Below are 22511 nucleotides of genomic sequence, written 5' to 3'. Positions count from 1 at the left end.
CACTTTCAAAAAATGATCACTCGACTTTTCTAGAGCTTAAATACAATTTAATACTGAACATTTATAATTTAGCATTTTATGTAAATAAATTCAGTCATGGGAAGAAAAAAAAAGACTAGTATTAAGTGTTCAGTATTCAGTGTATATACTTTTGTTCTCTAAAAGAATTGTTAAAATTGGAAGACTAGTCCTATGGGCCCGAAGTCTTGTACATTAAATGTATTTACTACTTAAAAATAATGTAAGGAAATCTGACATATGAAGCAATACCAAGTGCTAAAGTGATTTATTGATTAAAAAAAAAAAAAACTTCAAGTAGGTAAGAGAAACATTGAAACATCATATTTCTAATAGCCAAGGCTGGCCATGAGCTAGCTCCTGGTTCTGCTTCTTCGGCATTGTGACTTCTGGGATGACATGTGTGACTCACAACATTCAGTTACTAGTACAACAAAGAAATAGCAAGACTGTGAGAGACACTTATTAGAATCCATAATATTTTTACATAATACCTTCATTATGTCACATTTAATGTAAACTATTCCAAAAGGATATATAATCCATTTTATCTTTTTCAACTATCCAAGTTCCACATGTAATATTATACATTCGCTCTTCAAGGAGGATGTAGTGGAAAATTGCTTTAAAATCTTTTCAATAAATGGGGTGGTGCTTGTTTAATTTTTGAATATGTAACCTGAAAGCAAGGATAGTCTAATTTTGTGTGTGTGTGTGTGTGTGTTTGCAGTCCTGCACATATGCATGCTAAGAATAGAATCCAAGTCCTTATACATTTGAGGCAAGTCTCTATGCCCAAGAAATGTCCCAACTCAACCACCAAGGGAATTCTACTCAAATGAGCCTTCAACACTTTCCGTCACATTCTAGACATTTTAAAGGAAGGTGCCACTAGCCCATGTAGCATCTAAAGAAGGGCCAGACAGAAGCTCCTATAATCACTGGAACACAGCACCATGATGCTAATATTGCGCCTTAATCAGAGAAGAGCAAGTATAAAGACTTCTTCAGTGCAGGCAAGCTGCACACTGGTCATGTTGGGACAGTGTCTTCAGCTCTGAATAGCTCAATATTTAAAGATATCTAACATACAAAAATACAGCAGTTTTCAACGTCACTTAAATTTATCTTGCCAAAGAAACTTCAATAACTGCTTCCATTTTTGTTTGATTTGTGTAAGTCCACAGAGAACAGTCATGCAGTTATAGAATCATTTATTTATCAACCCTTGTAATCTGTCTCCTAAATATGTTCTGCTGCAGAACGCAGAGAAGCAAGGTAAAACAAGTTCTGCTGTCTCCTGGAACTAACACTGAAATGCATGTGTTCACAACAGGTATTTAAAATAATACTATTAGTCTCTCTCTGTCTCTCTTTGTGTCTCTCTGTCTCTCTTTCTCTCTCTCTTCCCCCCCCCTCTACACACACACACAAACACACACACACATACACTCAAACTTACTCACACACATTCACACTCATTCTCACATACTCGCACACAATTCATGTAAGGTCACACATGCTCACACAACACACACTCATACTCACACACTCACAAGTAACAAAATAAAATTTAGGAAGTCTTGGTATCAGTGCATAAATTAAAGAAATGTGCACATAACCACCGCAGAACCTGTCAATTTTTTTTCTTCCTACATTTCTACTAAAAGATCTCTAACCACACCCATGTCTAACAATACTCATGTTAATGTTAACTAAATGCAAACCACAATGCTTTATTTTTCTACCTCTCTGAACTCTCTGTTCCTTAATATATAAGTATCAATTACTCAAAATATGCTTATTGGTCATTTACTTTGATTTTTCGTACTTGAGTTTTCAAAGGTGCACCAAATAATCAATTTGGTGTTCCACTGACAGTTTGGAAAAACTTGAGTTTCACAAAATAACAGCTTCCAAGAACTGAGGAGATAGGAATCCTATTCAGAAAACATCCCAGTAGTTAAAGATATAATCAACAGTCCTACTCAACTATTAAAATATCCGGGAAATCCCCTTTTTTATTAAGGAGGGACTCTCCCTGAATTTTATATCCTGGTAAATATGTAACTCAGTAACTGCTGAAAATTACAAAAAAAGGTAAAAATTATTATGTTTCATAATAAAGAATTAATAATTGCTAAGGACAAGTAAGACAAAGGAATTCTAAAGAAAGAACACTCAGAGAACCTCTGACACAGGGTACATTCACACACAGGAAAAGTCAGGGACAACGATGTGCTCTCTGCCATCATGCAGGGAATCTCAGCAACAGAACTGGAGAATCAACCAAGAATTTCTAAGTTAACATATCCATGTGACATGATTTACCCCAGCCAAAATAAAAGAGACAACTAATATGAATGTTAGCATGTCAGTATACAAATAAATACATCTACATTCATATAAAAAATAATGCTTTAACAAATTACTGTCACTTAGAGAAGATGGAGGAAAATTGATAATTGTGTGTATGCTCTAATCTCAGTCCCATTGATATACACAGTGAAGACAAAAGTAGGCAACAGATATAAAATCGCAAGCTCAAAGTCACTCTGTGAGTTTAGTGAATAAGTAGTGTGTTGGCCCATTCACAAGCTAGAGTCATCTGAGAGGAAAGCCAATTGTGAATATACCTCCAAAGCATGGGCTACAGGCAAGGGCAGTTTCCTAACTTAGTTGATGTGGGAAGGCCCAGTCCATTTTGGGTTGGACCACTCCTGGACTCATGGTCCAGGGTTTTATAAGAAAGCAGGCTGAAAAACCATGAGGAACAAGTCAGTAAGCAACATTCCTCCACGGCCTCTGCATCAGCTCCTGTCTTTTAATTCCTGCCAATGCATGAGTTATAGTCCTGACTTAATCTAATGAGAAACAATGATGTGGAAGGAAGTGCAAGTCTTTTCCTCCAAAATTTATTTTAGTCATGATGTTTCATCACAGTAATTATAACCCTAACCAAGACAAGTAATATTAATATATTAAGTGATTTCTGCCTTAACGTTTTGTTACCAGTGCTCAAAGTTGAGAATGTTCTGTAGTCACAAAATATAATTTAAATATGATCATCAAAACATGCAATAAATACTGTGAGGATGAATAGACGAGATTCGAAATTCAGAATTACTGAGATTCAATGAGACACACCTTAACAGCATCAAGTATGCCCACAGAGAAGATAGTGCACACTTCTTTGCACACTAACATCCTTAAAGAAGAGCAAGGAGTGTCCTCTGCTACTGACCCTGTAACCTTCCAGAGAATTACATCCATTTATAATAAAGTGGGCTAACACCTCATTTATAAACCTGGTGCCTTCTTCATCTCCCATTACATTTAGTGTTGCTCTGTCTCAACAGCCCCTAAATGCAAGGACGGAAAACACACGTAAGGAGACACATAGGCACACTATACCTCTCTCATTGCCAGCTCCTATTCAAGAAAGGTCTCATTGAATAAATGTCTGCTCAGAGGCTCTGAGCAAATTTCATTTCTCAATACTACTGTCTGCAGCCCAGCAGGCTGTTTCACCAAGATAAGATCACACATTTAATCAAATGCACCAAAAAAGGAAATGCTTGCAAAGTTTCCTTAATACCATCAAGTCACCAAACACATTGTTGATAGCATAGTGATTTCTAATGCTCTTTCTTCTTTAGGGACCTATAGCAATAAGGCAAGTTGCTATTCAAGGGAGTTCTTCTAATTAAACTTCTATTAACCTTTAAGATTGCTCCACAATTGTCTCCATGTGTTACTAGTTACACTGTTGATACTAAAAAAATACAAATAAAATTGGCATAGCTTTCTAATTTAAATAAAGAAAACAGCAAAATAAAACACAAGCTATCCATGGTGGCATATGCCTAGAATAGGGATATTGAGGCCAGAGAACGAAGAGCTCAAGGCCAGCCTGAACTATGAAGTTAAAAAGAAAAGCACTAAAATCTAGGTGGATGGCTCCATTTCCAAAGTGTTTGCCACAGGTGGCTATGAGCCTGTAATGTCACCACTGAGGAGAGAGAGAGACCAGGGGATATTAAAGATTAACCAGCCAGCTAGTCTAGCCAAATTAGCATGCTCTGGGTTCACAATGAGACAGTATCTCAGGATCACAAAAGCAAGATGGGGGCTATCGAGAAGACTCAGCAGGTAAGCAAGCTTATTGCTCTCCTAGGATCTGGGTTTGGTTAGCAGAACCCACGAGGTGGTCCACAATCAATTATAACTTCATTTCTAGGGAGTTTAATGTTTTCATATGTCCTCTACTCATGGCTCCTCCACACAGGTAGTACACAAAAACTCACATATCATCAGACATTACATTCACACACAGATAGGCGCACCCATCTACACATATTCATAAACATACAGCAACATCATCAATAAACCTACACTCATCTAAGCAGCACGTTAGAGTACCAATTTAACTCAGGCTCTGATGATGACATAATGGAAATAGATTAGATATCTGTCATTTCAAAACCTTAGTATTAGATATACTTAAGTAAAATTTCTTTGGGCCATTGCATGAAAATGAAGTTATTTAGCTTCAACCATTTGAAACATCCCATTTGCTATACATTTGAAGAGTCTGTCTCTAAACAGAAGGTTTACTCGAACAAACATGTACTTCCATCTGAAGCCTGCCATGAATGTACTAGCCAATGTAAATGCTCAAACAGATGGACAGATACATACCCATAAAGGCATACTGGTCCTTCTTTTGTTTGTTTGCATTTATTTTGTGCTTTGTTTATTCGGCAAGCATAATTTTGTTTGTTCAATTTCTGTTAGGATAGCTGTTTCTCCCATGCCATCTCTAGTCAGGCATCGCTATCTGTTCCTTCATGTAAAGATATTCTGACTTGCCTAGTAGAACTCAAACATGAGTTAATTCTATCCTGAGTACGTACTGCCTGATGAGACATCTGGGAAGCTCTGTTCACATGGGTGTACTCTGTGCCTCTATAATCTCCTTAAAGCCTGTAAGAGCACCACTGTTCTCTGCAATGTTAACAATATACGAGAGGAAGCCAGCATTCTGAACAAATCTGAGTTCAGTCTGCCCTTTGGACTCCATGGCAATTCTACCACTGAATGAAAAAAAAAAAAAAAAAAAAAGAGCACAATTCTTCTGTAAGTGACATCTTTCAGTGTTTAATGGGTTTTCACATAGTGCAGAACCTGGATGACCTGTGATGCAGTTTCAGCAACAGCAGGTGTTTCTGAACAAAAGATGGAAATTTCTAACCCATGATTTGCATGATCTTATTGGCTTCTCCGGGTACAGCATATACAAGGTGACGCCGACGACTTACAGACAATGGTTTTCCTAGCCAGTTTCCCAATGCTGGTTTGTTGTCAGTTAACAGCTGGTCCCTATAGTGAACATTTAGATGATATGAACTGCTTTTCTTTATTCTGTGGGAAATCACATGGTCTCAATCCCTCAGAGTTCATTATCTTTTCATCCATAGAGGAAATGGAACATCCTTACTCACTCTGCTTTGCTGGCTCACAGGTGTGGACAGACCTGCTCTGCCTTTTGAATATTTGCTTGTTGTTTGTTTAACATCTGCATGTATATAGTGAGGAATCCTGAAACGATATCCAAGTATAAACAGAAAATTCACGCATGCTTCCGAGGCACCCTGGCCACATTGTCTGCATGTATATTTTTCATACATGGCCTTGCATTTGATGTCAGATGATGAACTTTCTACCATGGTTTCCTATGTGGCAGTTTAGTAAGGTTTGAGTTTTAAAAAGAGAGAGTGGTTCCGACATGGGAATTTCTGTTTAAAGATACTCAAGCTACAGAAAACATCTATAAAAGCTAAGTATCTAATTTTACCTGTGGCAGAAATCAAAGCTTCTAAACATCACAGTAGAGGGCATGTGGAGATATAGTTAGGGGCTTACAAATGACTTCCAGCCTAGGACCAGAGAATATTCTAAAACATACTGATTGTGGAAAACCTCCTCCTTTTCCCCAAAAGTTGTATCTCAAATCACAGTAACCTCCCAATAAATTAATCATTTCAACCTAAAGCTAACTTGAAGTTTCTTTGCAACTAAAAGAAAAAAAGTAATAAATGTAGTATTTCATGAACTTTTGAAGTTGAATGTAACTAAACATGACAATTGGATATTATTATAAAAATTTCACTGTTTCAGAATGACTGATAAATACTTCACTGCCATGGAGAAAGTTGTTGAATTTGATAATGATATTTAACTGAAACTTTTTTCTAAACTATGACTAAAGACTATGCATTGTTCTTAAGGGAAATATATGCTTCAGTTCTCTCCCATAGACAACTATATTTGATAAAATGAAAAGTCCCTAGAAAACGTCTATTGAAGTTTAAAGCCACTATAAAGAGGAAAAGCAATGAATATACACATGCCTTGTGTTAACCAAAACTATTTCTCAATAGGTTCTTTGTCCATTCCTTGAAGTCATGATCAGTATTCTGAGTCAAGGTTCAAACAACACCCATTAGCCTCTGACAAATCAAGAACACTTAAAATTTGAAGGTAAGAAAATGCTTATGTGAATTAGTTGAGACCTCCCTTGCCTGCCAGAAATCAAATCTCATGCAGAAAGATGACCATCAGTGAGGCCCATTTCCTCTCAAGCAAAGTCTTTATTTGGAAGGGCTTTGAGGAAAGGAAGGGAGAATGAAACCAAACCAAAACAAAACAGGAGACTGTTGAAAACCCTCTCACAGGGTCAGCTGTCAATGGAATGCATTTTAGTATTCAAGTTACCCACCCGAGCATAACATCAAAAACTGGGCTGAGTCTCACTCCCATTCTCATAGGCTCAGGCTACTGTGAGCCACTGGGGACTGCCTTGAATAGTAACACACTTTGCCTCTGCGGGATGCATAAACAACAACACAGGCTGATCAAACAGAAGGGGCTGTGGAGGGGGGTGTTTTGTTTTTTAACTTGGCTTTTATTTTCTTGAGTCATACTTTCAAACACTTAAGTGTGCTGCATCTTAGCAAGTCAGCTGTTCAACATCCCTGCCTTTGTTGTTGCTGTTGTTATTTTTCTCAAATTCTACCTTATAGATTCCTCTTCTTTACATACAAACTAGACAAGTAGAAGAGTCACAGGTAAGAGAGAAAGGAAGGGAGGGAGGGAGGGAGGGAGGGAGGGAGGGAGGGAGGGAGGGAGGAAGGAAGGAAGGAAGGAAGGAAGGAAGGAAGGAAGGAAGGAAGGAGAGAAAGAAGGAAGGATGGGGAGAAAGAGAGAGGGGGTGGGAGAGGGAGAGAGACTGACTCATATTGGCAACTGTCACTGGAATACAGATGTTCCTTCTCAATTCTAAACTTATTTATAAGCCTTTCAATACTTCTAGTCTTTAAGGCAATTTTTGGGTTCTGAATTGTAAGGTTTCCTTTGCATAATTCATGTATAGCAATCTTTTGAGTACTTGTACTTTGGGGTTATAAATCTTTCAAAGGCATGGAAATCTGTAAATTTTGGAAGTGGATGATGACTTGATTTGGTTACAACACTGAGGCACTTAATGCTTAAAGAGCTGTTGACACCCTAGGAAAAGAAGCTCTGCTGTTTAACGTGAAATGTCTTAAGTTAAATGGTTATTTTCATGATTTAAAAATCAGTCTTCAGCCAGAGTCCAAAAGACTTTATTTTTCCCTGACAGGATTATTTTTGTGAGGAATTAATAGGAGAACTTAACATTTTAATTGAATAGGAGGCACCCAGCAACAAATATTTAAATGGTTAACAAAGAGGAGATAGGAGAAAGAAAAAGAAGAAAGACAAACTCTAGGTACCAAACATTTCTTAACTGCTTAATAAAATGCTATTGATTTTTGTAGCTCATCAAGAACTCTTCAATTAAGTAAATGATATTTGATTTAGCTAAGTTTTCTTAATGATTGTACTCAAGGACATTTCTCATAACACCATGACTGTACTATCAGGTACCAGGAATCAAACGCTCCCTTAAGCAGAGAGCAGGTACTTTTCTATTGACTTCTTATTGTTCTTGCCCTATGAGCAGTGTGGATTCACTACCTTTTTTTTCCCCTGAGGCAGAGACGGGGACGGCAGACCTGCGGATGATGGAGAGCATCTTCAGATGTCTCCATTCCAAAGGCCAAATCTGAACAGCTCATACAAAAACAGTTTTTAGCTCTGCCTATCTAGCAGTATAAGTTCGTTTCTATAAAACTGTGAAAACCTCAACTCAAGTGTTGAGGATATTCCCAGTGATAGGCCTGATTCCAAACTTACAGAGATCCATGGAAAACAGGCAGAAAATATGTAAGTCTGTACAGATATCCTCAATGTTTTAAAATTCGTCCTAAAACTTTGATTCACAATGACTAGAGATCTGCTAAACTTTAGCACCTAGTTAAGCTAATTTGTATGCAAAGCTTCTTTCACCATTAGTTCGGCATTTCAGCCACTCATATACAGACTGAACCACAGGATATAATTACCCCACGGATTCTTTTCACTGAAACGGCCTGTTGTGGTGCTTAGGTAGTGATTAACAGATTAAGTGTGTAGTGACTCGTCTTGATATCACTTCAGAAAAAGTGATTTCCTCCCTAATAATTCCCAAGATGCATAAATATTCAATTAGGGTCTTTGAAAATAGTTTTAATTGAGTGTTCACACCACCCAACTTCAACCTTAGCTCAAATTGACAAAAGTCTTCTATTAATTTTTCCTAGAAAAAAAAAATTTGCCCTCAACTCTCCATGAGTTGAAAGCTACAAGAATAAAATAAGGATCATCTTTTTCATGAAAGTTTAACGTGTAGTAGAGATTTTAATGCACACTCTGAAGTAGTGAAACATGGCTGCATATCTGAATCACACAGGGAATTGATTAACTCCTAGGTCTCTTGGGAGGTCCAATAGTAATGATGATGATAATGATGGTGATGATAGCAATCAAGACAGCAGCCTTTGACTATTTATTATTATTGGGTTCCAGAAACTGTTTTCTAGTCTTTCCATATATTTGCCGGTTATGTTTTTACAACAGTCTCTGAATGTGATTCAACTCCCAACCCCATCAGAAAGAAGTAGGAAACTGAGATACAGTGCGATCAAACAGCATCTCAAAACCTAGGCAGTCATGTGGTTATCTTTTACCCCTATACCATTCTGTCTTTCTAGATGAAAGATCTATACCTCATGAATAGGTTTAATTTTTTTTTTTTCTCTTGGGTCCTCTGCATCCAACCAAATGCCAGTTAGCAGGTCTTACTGGAGATCTGTGTGAGGACCAAAACATTAAACATCAAGTTCTCCGCAGAATGTTGAAGAAACCAATAATTAAAATGCCAAGTGTCTCCAGCCTGCTTCTGTTTTTGAAGCTTGAACTATACTTGATCACACTTCAAGATGTTCCCTGGGATGGTCACATGAGTGACATTTATATATAAAGGAGGCAGATCCAGAGAAAGTTTGTATTCTTTTTATTCTTTTCTTTGTATTCTTTAAGAGGAATGGTATAAAGTGTTTTTTGTGTCTTCTATCTGAGATCATCACATCATATAATGTTTATGCATTAGTAAACCGGAAGTTTCATAAAAGGCAGAAAACCACATGTGCACGTGTCACATGCCACCAGAACAGAGGTCATCAATATCCACCATGATTTTCTTCTGGAAATCTCAAGTGTACGGGTTTGAAAAGGAGAAGAAAGGCAAACAGCATGGAAGGGTGACTATTAAGTTTGTTTTTCACGGGGCAGATCTGTGAAGGGGTCTCACAGCCCTTGAGTTCCCAGAAACACACATAGAGAGTACTGGTTTAAGAACATTCTCAGCTCTATACAACAACTGACCTGCAAATCTCACAAGACAGGTGCTGTCAGCCACATGATTTATTTCTCCATCGCAAACACAGTTTTCAATAAAAAATGCATTGCCATTACCGCTATTCCATTTAAACATTTGAATAACATAGGCCAGAATTTTAACTTCATTGGTCCTTGCTTACTCTTAAGAAGATGTTCGTTAACATTAGCATTAAATTTCTTTTTAAAATGTCAATAGGACATATCAAGACATAAATCATTTCTTTATCTATTAATATTTATACACTCTGGGGGCTGGGAATGTAGCCCAGTGGTAGGATAGTTGCCTGGCTGGCACAGTCAAAGCACTAGGCTCAACTTCTACCACAGTGGGGAAAAAAAAAAAAGAAAATGCCTACAGTACTGTGCCACGATGAAATATAGACAGACCTTCACCCCCACCCCCAAGTAAATGCAGTTCAGTTACTTCAGAATAAGACAATGCATGATATGTTTTTACATTTTGTGTTTATCAATAGCTGAGTACCTTTCACAATTCTAAACAAAACCTTACACTTAGGTTACTTATGAAGTAGAATTAAATTTATTAATTCCCAAGTCAGGAGAATTATTAAGCACATTCTGAGGTGGAAGAGGGGCTGCAGAGCATAAGAAATCACTAGTGTTATCTAGAAACAAGTTCACACCAGTGTCTCAAATGTATATGAGCATCAGTATCAAGTTCACAATGAATGCAATGCTGGAGTTTACTCTGTAAGAATGAAAAATCTCCACAACTATGTGCATGCACCCATGTAAATGCCATGAGAAAACAAACAAATAAACAAAAAATACCAGAATGCCTTTATATTTGATTACTTTTGTCTCATGATAAACCCAGACATTCTTTAAGTAAATGAACTTGCACACAATAAAAAGACAGGAATGAAGTGCATCAATAATTGAAGCCTATCCCAGGCCTAACAGGCAAACCAAGGGTAAGTTACAATGCATCTTCAACCTATCCTAAGTGAGCAAGTGGATATTTTGAATGTGATGCCAATGCAAGGAATCAAAGGCAAAAGAGCCATTTGTGAGCCATAGGAAAATCTGAGCTGCCTCTCCTCTCTGCCGCTCTTAGCCCCGACCGCTCAGTGCATCTCAGTATTTCTCAAACTCAGTGCATGATCCTAAATACCAAAATCCCGCTTGGGTTTCCTTGCTGGTTCCTGAAGCAGAATGCTCGCCTTTGGACAGGAACTGTCCTTTGCATTTGGCAGCCCTTTTGAAGAGTTCCAACCAAACTGTAAAGTGGCCCGTATCAAAACTGTAAAAGAACTCACTTTTGCATTATGATTTGACTAGAGTGATCCTCGAATCGTTCTTAATCTACTACTTAGGATTTCTAGGCTATAGCTCTGATGAATCAAGTCCATAAAAATGTTGCCTGTTGCTGACTACTAGAATCAATGCCAGACTCAGCAGCTGGAGCCAGTAAGTCCCACACTGGCCACGATTCCCTCAAGGGGTGTGGGAGGAGGGCTCTGAAAACTGCAAGGGGAATATTATTAAGGAAATGATTTCAGAATGACCTTTCATTCATATTTTGAAGCAGGGCCCTCCGTGGGAAGCGTAATCTTCGTACTAAGCTACCGAAACTGAGACATCAAAAGCATTTTCCAAGCTGATAAATCACAGGCCGGCTTATCACTCCTCTGGCCAGGGATGCCTGATGCAGCCCAGCATCTCCATTTGAAGAAATCCAATAGTTCACGTAAACCTTGGTACTCATCGTGCCTCTTCCCTGAGTAAGGAAAAGAGCCCACTTGGCCGCACACTCCAGAGGGACAGATTACTGATTATTTAGTGAGAGACGAGTACAGAGTACAAAGGAATGGCATGCAAATGCTCTTGACATATTCACCTTTGCTTAAAGACAGCGCAACCAGTTGACAGAGGCAGGCCTAATGACATCAGGACCTGTGGAATGTATGACTGCTAGGAAACGGAACACATGCAGCTAGGAAACAGAACAGATCTGACGGGATCTTCTAGGATAAAGACTGTACATCACTGCCGTGAGAGCTGCCAAAAGTGGAGAGGAAGTAGTCTACAATCCTCAGACATGGTTCCACGTAAAGAAACTTTCACACAACACCCCCCCCCCCCCTGGCCGCAAGAAAGATCAGAAGGAAAAAAAAACATAGGAATCAAGATTCTATAATTCTAAGTGGTTTTAGAAGGGTCGTGGTCACGTATACTGTCTTCTATAAATATCTTTATCTCCTATAAATGTCTTAGAAAATATAATTTAATCAAAATTAGGCATGAGTGAATAATTCATTATACTGTACTTGTCCTTTGTGGTCAGAACCTTTAAAACTTACACTTAAATCAAAGTGTTTTCTTTCTTTTAAAGTAAACTAGAACCTAGCCATTTTGCACAGACATCAAAGTAGTCAGAAGTAATAGACGACTCAGTAGTGCAAAGTATTTTACTTATTGCATTTCAAAAAAAAAAGAGTTATCTTTCAAGCCTAAGTTTATTAAGAAGTGTTTATCTCTGCACATCTGTTACCCGTCCCTTCACTACTTAAAGGGAGAAAAACACAAAGCAAAACAGAAGAGAACTCGAAGCTAACAGGAAATTCAGCATAAACATCCTCCTGTTTCCTACACAAATGATCTGGTATCCTCTTTTGCGTGAGGCTGGAAAACAACGGGCAATTCTACATGTAATGTGCATACAGGTAAATTGGGCGCGAGAACTGCTGATCACTGAGTACATTATAGACTGAAAAATGAATTAGGGAGCTGCCTGACCTCTGTTATCTCATAGACAAATGCAGCTGACTGTCCAAATGCAAAAGCAAAAAAAAAAAAATTACTATAGTGGTTCCTTGCAGATTCTACGACACCATTCTCTAACTAGCGAAGACAGACCATATGACTCTAAAATTAGCAGACCTCCTATTTACTTCGGAGCAAAACACAGAAGGCATTTTTTCCCTTCCTGCCAGAATCTATGTGTCTCCTCATTTCCCCGGCAGCTGGCTGCAAGGATGTAAAATCAGAGGTGCAAGCAGCCTTACACTTCCTAATGAGTAAGCCACCCAGGAAAGTAAGCACAACAGCCACCAGCAGGTTCGGCTCTGAGGGAGACAGTGGCAAAGATGCTTACACTGTTGTTTACAATGTTCTCTAACTACTGCAGTCTGGGGCCATGGGAGCCTCAGGGAGGAGACACTCGGGAGGTGGCTCCCAAGCCTCCGGTTCTCCCAACTGCTCTCTCACTGGCTATCGATAAAAGCAACACACGTTTCTGTTCGGGCGAGGAATGTGGCCAGATCATTCCGGAGACCAAGGATTCTGTGGGGGCTATACTTGATTACCGCAAATCTGCGAGAGGCGACTGCTCTAGCAGGTCTAATCAAGGCCAATCTGGGATACGGTGGAGCGCTGCACCAGCAACTCCAAACATTGCACGCATCTCTAGGGGAGAGGGAACCTGCCGCCAGGCTTCCTCGCAACCCCACCGGGGGCCCTCTGGGCCTTCTCAAACCAGCTTTTCCAGCTAAGCAGATCCCAAGCGATTTCTATGAACAAGCTTGACCTAAGTAGCTTCAGCTCTCCTATCCCTGCACAGGTCTGCCCGCCACCCTAAGCGCACAGGATCCTAGACACACAGATACCACGCACGCCGACCACTGGTCAACTACCCTTCCAAACAGTGGGCTGCATTGCTGGATATCCCGCATGCCCAGCAGCCTCCTCTGGGCTAGAACCAGAGGCTGTCCAGTGCTGGTCCTCGCGCTCCACTTGAGCCCAGAGACTGCCCATCTCCCAAGAGAAGCACCCAGGTGCAAGCTCGCCTACCTGTAACCCGCCACCAGGGCCACCACTGCTCTGCCCACCGCACCCCGGCGCCGCGGACGCCCGACCCATTGAACATCCTCTCCACACTGGGTGCTCACTCCTGGCACAGCTCAACCCCGTGACACTCACGAAACTGACCAGCTTTCTCTAGCTAAATCGCTCAACAAAGCCTAGGCACTCAGGTCGAAATCAAACTGCCCGGCTGGAAGATACTCAAGAGAGATTTTTGGAGGCAACCCGATTCCACTTCTCAGGGGCGCGACCTGGGCAATCTCAGCCACCTTGGATGTTCCAAGGCAGGCGTCTAGGGAGGATCAACCAGGCTCACCACCACACATTCGCCATCACCCCGAACTGCGCTCCTCACCCGGTCCCTGTTCGTCCTCCAACCCGTTCCCACGTCCAGTGTTGCTCCAGACTAGCGGAGAAAAGGCGCCCCCTTGGCTGCTTTCTGCCCCTACTAAAGGACGGCATTGGGGTGACAGGGCAGGGAAAATGCGCGGGGTGGGATTCGTTCTTGTCACCCGGCGTGTGCGACTGACAGTGCGCTGGTTCTCTTCTCCTCTATATCTCCCTCTGGCACCTAATCGCCCAGTAGCTGATAAAACCTCGAACCCATGCCAAACCCCAGCGCCCACCAGCCAGGAGGCTCCCTTCCCGCCCCGCATCACGATCAGATGAGTGTGCGCATGAGGGCGAGTGTGCGAAGGCGAATGTGTGAGTGGAAGGGTGAGTGTACGTGAACCCCGCACCCCCTCGGTTGCCAGCCCATCGGATGCCGCCGCCTGCGCCCGACCAGGGCGACCACAATTATGAAGAGTGCAAAGAATAAATTACCTTTCGTAACCGCCGGTCCCTGAGATGGTCCCATCAGTTGCTCAACAACCTGCAACCCGGTGCAGTTTTCCACAATCCATCCATTGAGCCCCGGGGCACACACACACACAAAAAAAGAAGAAATAAAAAAAGAAGAAGAAAGAAAAAGAAAACAGAAAAAAGATGGACCTGTCCCACTGTAGACACCCCAGTCACACCAAGCAACGACTGATCAAACCGCAGAGACGACAGGAGGGTGGAGACCCCAGTCAAAGAAACAACAAAAAGTGTCTCTTTTCCTTTCTTCTTCTACACAGCCATGGAGAAAGGGGAAGCCGGGAAAGCCAATGCTAGTCTTCCTTTACGTTTCCTCGCTTCACACGCCCCAGGGGGGCAAAAGCGGAGCAAAGAGAAGGAGGGTTCAAATGTCTCTCTCAGGGCACAGTTGCACAACTTCGGAGTCAGGCTGTGTCTCTCGCTGCAGCCGGTGGACCCAAGCGGGAGCTATTAACATGCGGCAGTCATAACCAGAGCTGCTTTCCCTCCTCCTGCAGCCGCCGCCGCCGCCGCCGCCGCAAGAAAAGCAGCTGCTGAGGAGACCAAAAATCTTCCACCATCCCCCCCCCCGCAGCCGATCTTTATATCCAGTTCTCCCACCCCACCCCCCTTCTCTTTCTTTTTCTTCTTCTTCCTCGTCCTCCCCTTTCCGCCTCCGAGCGAGAGGGAGGGGATAGGTAGGGGCAGCGGCGAGGACCAGTAGTGGCTTCTCCGCCCAGTCCTCCTCGCCGTCCTCCTCCTGCTGCCCCCGAGGTGCTCCGGCAGCAGAGGGTCCGCTCTGCCGCCCGCAACCCGCTCCGAGAGCCCAGGCGCGAGCCGCGCAAACTCCTTGCCGGGTGCACGGCGTGGACGCGCGGGCAGAGCGGGCGCCGGGTCGCCGAGGGTTGCGTGCCTGCCGCGGGGGGCGAGCCCCGAGCTCCGGTGGTCGCCTATCAGCTCGCCGGCCAGGCCGGGTAGCTTCGGGCATGCGGGAGCTTCATCGCCCGGCCCGGGGTCTGAGCCGATGCCGTCACCGCCAACCTCCTCCTCGGCCGCCGGCTTCGGTCCTCTTTTTTTTTTTTTTTTAATTTTATTTAATTTTATTTTTTTCTCTTCTGGACTCCCCACCGGAGCCACTGAGGCTCGGGGCGCCCTCCAGACACGCACACGCTCTTCCCCTCGCGCGCACACACAGGGGCGAGCTCCTGCCCCAGCACACCGTGCAGCCCGCGCGCGCACACCCGGAGGGAGAAGACTGAGGCCAACGAAATAAATAAATAAATAAAAGAGAGAGCGAGAAGAAAGAAAGGGGAGGGGGGGGGGCGAGTCACAGGCGGTGGCGGCGGCAGCAGCAGCAGTAGCAGCTGCGGGAGCGGAGGCAGCGCGCAGTCCGCGAGATGCCAGCAGCGGCGGCGGCGGCAGCGGTGGCGGCGTCGCCCTCCTGGCCCGGCCGTGCCATCTGCATCCCCGCTCCTGGGAACTGGAGCGAGCGCTGCGGGCCGAGCGGGCGGAGGGGGCGGTCGCGCCCGCAGACAGGCAGCGTGAGCGCAGCGGCCAACGCAGCCGAGGCCCGAGTGAGCCTCTGGCGGGGTGACGGGGCGAGAGAGCTCCCAGGACCAGGGAGGGGGGCTCCAAGGCCGGGAAAGGGGCGGCCGGCAAAACCCGGATCTGGAGTCCGCGAGGGCTCCGCGGGCGCGGGCTCCACCTAGCCGCTCCGCAGAATCTTGGAGGTGGGAACCGTGGGGCGGCTAAGGGAGGCTTCCCTTGCAGGGTTTGTCAGACAAAGGGTATCTCTCTCCTGGATAGGAGCATCTCTCTCTCTCTCTCTCTCTCTCTCTCTCTCTCTCTCTCTCTCTCTCTCTCTCTCTCTCTCTCTCTCTTCTCTGCTCTCCATTTCCACTCATCTCTAGCCCCCCCCCCTCTCTCCACTCAATCTCTTCACTCTCCCTTCCTCCCTCCCGTTCTCCTCCTCCCCCACTCTTCTGCTCTAGGTGAATGAGGTACCAGGCTGGGAGTTCTGCCAGTGTCTTTTTTTTTTTTTTCAGGTGCAGATTACTCCACGTGTTCTTTATGCGGGTGCTGACTTCTAAAGCATTGCCTGCTTTGAGTCCATTTTATGTTTCTTGAAACTTACCTCAATGTACAAGTTCATTGCAAAATTGAAAGCACACCTTTCTACGAAAAGATAGGACCTAGAGACTCAATGATTTTGATTTCACTACAATAAAAATTACCATGAAGGATATAGAAAACTGTCTTGGTTCTATCTCCATGCCTTCTGCTGTGATAAAGTTTGCCCACGTGACCTTCATCAACTAATTGTACCTCTTTGGGATGCTTTTGTAAATGAAATTGTTAAAAAATGTCTTTCTTTCTTCCTTCCTTCCTCCCCCCCTCCCCCCCCCCGCTTCTCTCCTATAACATTTTATCGCTTCAAGGACTGTGGATGTAGTTTCTATATAAGCATAGTCTAGTGACTAGGATTTATTGTATGAAACCAACAGGTACATCACATTCCTATTCAGGTCTCCCAAGTTGAATGAGGCTGTATAGTGAGGCAGTATAGTGTCATAATGATCTCCTGGCCTGTGGGAATTTGCAAGTTGGAAACTACAACCCCAGCAGATCTGTAAAGCTAACCATCATCGTAATTATCTGATCATCCCTGACACAAGAATGAATTTCTTTCATTCTTCAAAGCTCAACTCACATGCCAGATTTTCTTTTTTTTCTTTTTATTTTTTTATTACGTATTTTCCTCAATTACATTTCCAATGCTATCCCAAAAGTCCCCCCTACCCTCCCCCCCCACCAGATTTTCTAAAGAACCCCTTTCTTAGCTATCCCAAGGTGAGAAAAAGCCTTTGTAACATATGGTATATGCTACACACACCATAGCCATTATCTTCTCTGCTACAGTTTGGATCCTAAGTATCCACCAAAGGACTTTATGTTAAAGGCTGGTCTCCAGCTACTGATGATTTTGTGGGGTAGTAGAATTTTTAAGAGGTTGGCTTGCTCTAAGGATGTTAGAACCTTGAAGATGGAACCTTGTAGAGGATCCAGGGACCTTCCCACCAAGTACCCTGTATCCCAGTCACGGAGGTGAACAGCTTTGTTTTGTTATACAATCAGAGGTATTGTTTTGTATCGTAAATATCAAAACAACAAAGACAATTAGGCTTAGACTGAGGCCTCCAAAACTGTAAGCCAAAATGAACGTTCCCTCCCATGAGGTTACTTTTATAGGCATGCTGTCATGGGGAACGAAAATGTGACTAAGCAGCTAACTAGCTCACACAGCACTGTGATGGTACCTCTACCACAATGCCTATGTTGTCCTGCTTATTTTGGTCTCTTTTCAAATAATTAGCTGCATGTCACTATATCTTCTCAGATTATAAGAGCTCTCTTAAAGGTAAGTTCCAAGCTATATTGGGAAAGAATATACTATATATTATATGCTCTTTGTGTATCTAGTAATTCATTTGGGAGTGGGGGAAATAGAAAGTCAAAGAGATTTAATGGCTGAGTTCTGACCAAGTAGATTTTCATAGGCTCAAGTATGGCTGCTTTTATTCCCTTAATACAGGACATTTATAAGCGCCCTTGGATACGTAAATACAAATTGACATCTGGACTCACTTGTGACTTAAACAAGGGCTTCACCAAGACTAGACTAGCAAACTGTGACAAGAGACTCTTAGTTGTAAAGGAAGCAAGATGGAAACAACTCAGTTCCTATTTACCATATGCTTAGTGAATTTATTTAGAAAAATAATAGAATATTTTTAAGTGTATAAGGTATGAAGTAAATCAAAGATATTACATACTATTAGTGATGGCAGCAGGAAGACAAATATAAATAATTTATAGCTATAGCTAAGGAGTCTATAAGTAAAAATGTTACTTATAGACTCCTTAGCTAGCCAATGTGGACATGGACCAAAAATAAAGAATTTCAAAGATCCTACTTAGTGATGGGGGAAAAGGTAATAAAAACAGCTTATTTTTTTTTAAACACAGTGCAAGTAGGAGTATTGATTGCATGTGTAGTTTAGCTGTGTGTCAAATTACACTGTTTCCAGAAGTTATCCATATTTTAAACTCAACCTCTGTATTTTCAAGTCACTTTTGATATGATGAGCATAGTCTTCTACGTTTGATTAAACCTCTCTCTCCAGGTAGTAAATCTGTGATTCTTGCTGATATATTCTCAGGTGAGTCCTCTATGAGAGCAAAGTAAGTTCTGTGCATTTTCATCTACCCAATTATACTGGACTTCTTCATGTTAGAGAAAAGACAAAAGCAGATTACTTAAAGCACAGACCCTCGATACAAAGTAGCTCCAGGAATACTTGGATGGTGTTTTGGGGTTGTTTACTCCAGGATACTAGAAAGAGTTGGCACACCTGATATTTAATCTGAGGCAAATCAATAGTAACCAGATGGAAAGAAATTCAAATTTTAAAACCGAGAATACTAATTAATTGGGAAAAGAAAACATTAAAACATAATAACTTTTAAACTTTCCTGACCCAAGGATTCTTTGCAAATCAGTAAGTACAATAAAGTGTTGAACATCATTCATGAGATTCCAATCTCATTTAAAACACTGAAAAATTGGGTGTGCAGAATAGATAGAAATAGTAGATAAACATTAGTAAATAGCTTCTGCCAACAAAAATGCAACTTACAAAAATGTACACCATGAAGAAATTGTGTGACAAAATTTCTTGGGGAGACAAAACACACACACACACACACACACACACACACACACACATCTACTCACCTAAAAAAGGGAGCCCACTGATAGAATAAAGTAAGAACTGCAACAGTACCCACTTTGGTGACTCCATGAGGTTTTATCTAAGGTTTCTGACAGGAGTATGCACAAGAGTTTACTTAGGGAAGGAGCTGGGGTGAGTCCAAAGCAACTGTATCACTGGAAAGCCTACCGGACATGGAAACCTGGAGCTCTCTAAGCAGTTTGCAGGCATTTTTTTTTTAAATATGGGGGGGATTTAGAATTTTCTTCATTTACATTTCAAATGCTATCCCCTTTCCTAGTTTCCTCTCTGAAAATCCCCATTATCTTCCCCCACCCCTGCCCTGTTCCCCAAATCACCCACTCCTACTTCCTGGCCCTGGCATTCCCCTGTACTGGGGCATATAATCTACACAAGACCAAGGGCCTCTCCTCCCATTGATGGCTGACTAGGCCATCCTCTGCTACATATGCATCTAGAGACAAGAGCTCTGGGGGTACTGGTTAGTTCATATTGTTGTTCCACCTATAGGGTTGCAGACCCCTTTAGCTCCTTGGGTACTTTCTCTAGCTCCTTCATTGGGGGCTCAGTATTCCATCCAATAGATGACTGTGAGCATCCACTTCTGTATTTGCCAGGCACTGGCATGGCCTCACAAGACATCAGCTTGCAGGCTTATACAGAGCATCTCTCTCTTTCTCTCTCTCTCTCTCTCTCTCTCTCTCTCTCTCTCTCTCTCTCTCTCTCTCTCTCTCTCTCTCTCTCTCTCTCTCCCTTGTCTGGTCTGGACAGGCTCCACCCTCAGCTGTTTTTACTCTTGGTAGGGGTCCTCAAACACCTAAGAAACTTCCAAGTTTTTGTTTTGACACATATGAGCTTGTGTTTATCTCCGGTTCAGCCACGTTCAGTTTTCAACCTCAGTTGAAGATCCTCCTCTCTCACTGGAACAAATGTTTCAATTTGGAGAGGAAGTTGCCATTTGGAGGAGAATGTGAAACAATGGAGGTTTAGCATGTTCCAGTTTTGCTCATTAAAAAAAACATCAAAACAACAAAGGCAACACCAACGACAATAAAACCTTACAATAGCAGCAGTGTCTCAGAACCTTCAGTCTTGGTTCCCAGGGACAGTTCCAGAGAGTAGGTCTACAGTGTAGATGCAGAGAAGGAAGGAAGGAAGGAAGGAAGGAAGGAAGGAAGGAGGGAGGGAGGCAGGGAGGGAGGGGACACCTGGCCTTAAAAACTTTTCCCTGAAACTGAACATTTCTTGTCCTGTTCATTATATCCTCAGATGGGAAATGCAGAGTGTTCCAGGCTATCCCCTGTCCAGCTGAAAGTCAGGACCCTTTCAGTCCTTAGCTCTTTCTCAGCCCATGAGTTAATATCTTTCACCACCCTTGGGTAGACTTAACACCTTTTAATCTTCTAGTAGCCAAGAAAAGAGATAATGCAGTCAGGAGATGATACCTCCTTCATGTAAAATGACCTTCTTCTTCCAAAGTATGTAAGCACTTACAGGGTTTCAAATTATTGAGCTTTCCCCATCAGGGACAGTCCTCTAATATCCAATCAAGAATCTGCAGACAGCTACATTTTAAATGCTGTGAGGCCTAAACACACTGACAAATCAAGGTAATCAGAGTGGAATCACATCTGCAGAGCTGCCAGACTGCTAGCATGCAGTGAATGATGAGAAGTCTAAGGATTTGGGGTGCACAAGAATAAAGACTTAGCTGTAGATCATGCCATGGGGCTTATCAGAACATGTTTTATTGCCATGTGAGAGAAATGAACTAATCTAGGGAGGTATCCAATGATCACCTTTTAGAAGTTTTCTTACAGTAGGACCTTTTTGGTTTTGTTTTGTTTTTTTAACTTTAAATGAAATTTTATTGCACATAAGTGACAAAATTGGAGACTCCTTTCACCATAAAAATGTACACAGTTCTTCCTCCTTTCCACAGAAAGACTCCTTTTGAACAACTCATCTGGTAACAACATGGACTATGACAGAACATTAAAAATGTGTCAGTGATTTAAGGTGGAGGCAGAGCACTGGTATATGACTCTTGCATCCAGTATCAAGAAAGCACAAATGTCTTTACTCAAAAATACAAACTAAATTCTATGTAGGCATTGGTGGTAACAACAGTAATCTGCTATATATTGAGTGAGATGTAACTGGTGTATATAGTGATCAGGCAGCCTTCTCTTCAGGCATTTATTTCAAGAGATGCTTGTGAAGTTGCCTGTGAGGAACCTACCTTGAGCTTCCTGTCACAGTGCATTGATAAGGACCAAGAGCTATTCTCAAAGTCATAGTACGCCACACCTTATACCCACTCCCTTCCACCCATTGCATCCATTCTAGACTCTTCTCTAGAGATTTCTATCACTAGTGTTTTGCTATAGTTAACATGGCAACCAGTCCAGCAACATCCAGTTAAGCAGTTCTAGCTACCTTTGTTGAACCAATGGCTCCCTTTTCCACCATGTTCACAATACCTCAGAGCATAGCACCATGACCAACACTGAGATATTTTGCAGAAATTTCTCAACAATCAAAAATCCTTTAAGACATGCATTCTTTGCAATGGTATATGCAGGAACTTTGAATGCTCCTTGAATAATCTGTAAACCAATTTTCTGATCTTCATTAGTTGGAACTAATGAGTTCAAGGCTGGGATGGACAAAAGCAGTGAAAGCCCCTCTGAGGGCAACAACTTCTACTGCAGCTCCCATAGTGTTGGAGACTACTTCAACTCTTTCTTCTCCTTCACTATACATCACTTCTTCTTCAGGCCTTCAGCACAGCTACCTCCTCCTGATGGTTTAGTTAAGCACTAAGCACTCATTTAGGTTTCCCTGTTCATATTCACTGGTTGTGGTGTTGAACTGCTGGGCCAGGGGAGCAACGTCCATTGATGTTGTTTCCAGTTTGAGCTTAGTCACCTTTTGGTTTTAGAAGCATGAAAATGAGATCCAGACATGGAACTCATTTGATGAGGACTGTCGGGAGTCGAAGCATTTCTGCTGGTACTTGGGAGCACAAGCATGGAGGTAGGTGATCAGCAGCGAGTGAATAGGCCCATTGGAGATGATTTGAGATTATAAAATATTGCTCAGATTATATTGCCCTGCTTATTTGCCATCCTCTACTCCATCCTTTTTTCAAGTAAATCACTCTTTTAA

The 22511-nt window shown here is 42.2% G+C and overlaps 1 protein-coding gene and 1 pseudogene across 39 annotated transcripts in view; both read right to left on the bottom strand.

The window, feature by feature from the left end:
* Window positions 1-16793, bottom strand: part of Adgrl3 (adhesion G protein-coupled receptor L3) — an 808741-nt gene extending 791948 nt beyond the window's left edge. For 26 of the 39 annotated variants that reach the window (XM_011249474.3, XM_017320921.2, XM_030254561.1 and 23 more), the window contains exon 1: window positions 14533-16793. The gene's annotated coding sequence lies outside the window, so the exon portion shown is untranslated. Of the gene's footprint in view, window positions 1-14023; window positions 14286-14532 lie in introns of those variants that run through there. The other 13 variants (NM_001359830.1, NM_001359828.1, NM_001359834.1 and 10 more) reach the window with 3 other exon arrangements.
* Gm18634 (predicted gene, 18634) lies at window positions 21644-22290 on the bottom strand (annotated as a pseudogene).

The sequence above is a fragment of the Mus musculus genome, chromosome 5, assembly GCF_000001635.26.
Source record: "Mus musculus strain C57BL/6J chromosome 5, GRCm38.p6 C57BL/6J".
Lineage (NCBI taxonomy): Eukaryota > Metazoa > Chordata > Mammalia > Rodentia > Muridae > Mus > Mus musculus.
This window is presented reverse-complemented; position numbering and strand designations above follow the sequence as displayed.